The sequence below is a fragment of the Pongo abelii genome, chromosome 7 (assembly GCF_028885655.2).
Source record: "Pongo abelii isolate AG06213 chromosome 7, NHGRI_mPonAbe1-v2.0_pri, whole genome shotgun sequence".
Lineage (NCBI taxonomy): Eukaryota > Metazoa > Chordata > Mammalia > Primates > Hominidae > Pongo > Pongo abelii.
In genome coordinates, this window is record NC_071992.2 from 118,977,075 (window position 1) to 118,978,078 (window position 1,004).

Genomic DNA, 1,004 nt, shown 5'->3' on the forward strand with positions numbered 1-1,004 from the left:
CTGTGGTTCTGTTAGAAAGGAAAAAGAGGGAATTGGACTCTGGGTGGGACCCTGGGTGGAAGGTACATTGCTTATCAGTTTCTAGGACTACAAAGACATGTTTACTTAGGATCCCTATTTGAAAGAGGCTTTTAATCTAGTTGTGGGTAGACACATCAAAAAATGACAAAAGAATGTTTAGTAAGGTTCTAAACACACAGTAGGCACCTAAAAATATTCACTGAATGAATGAACACATACTAATATTACACCTTGGGTGCTAAGTGAATAACACAGATATGCCACAGAGGCTCAGAAGAATGACTGCTCAAGAAGTTCTAGTGCAAAGATTCATCAAATTTCATGAGGTCCTGTGACAATGCAGATACCCAGGCCACAACCTCCAAAACTGGGATTCAGTGTGTTCATGGACTGCAGATTTAACAAGAATTTCAGTACAATCTCTATTAGTGTTAGGGAAGGTAGCTGCAGGGTGTGGTTAGGGTAAATAGGTATTGTTTCCCCACTCCCAAAATCATTTAATAAATCATCAAATTAAAGACCTAGGAGTTTACCTTCTGATATTTGTAAAGTGATTGCTAAGATCCAAAAAATAGTGTTTGGCCGGGTGTGGTGGCTCACACCTGTAATCCCAACACTTTGGAAGGCTGAGGCAGGCGGATCACAAGGTCAGGAGTTCGAGACCAGCCTGACCAACATGGTGAAACCCCGTCTCTACTAAAAATATAAAAATTAGCTGGGCGTGGTGGTGCACACCTGTAATCCCAGCTACTCAGGAGGCTGAGGCAGGAGAATCACTTGAACCCGGGACGGGGAGGTTGCAGTGAGCCGAGATCACACCATTGCCCTCCAGCCTGGGTGACGCAGCGAGACTCTGTCTCAAAAAAAAAAAAAAAAAAAGTGTGTAATAGTTCTTTTTTTTTCTTTTTTGAGATGGAGTCTCTGTCGCCCAAGCTGGAGTGTAGTGGCTCAATCTCGGCTCACTGCAACCTCGGTCTCCTGGG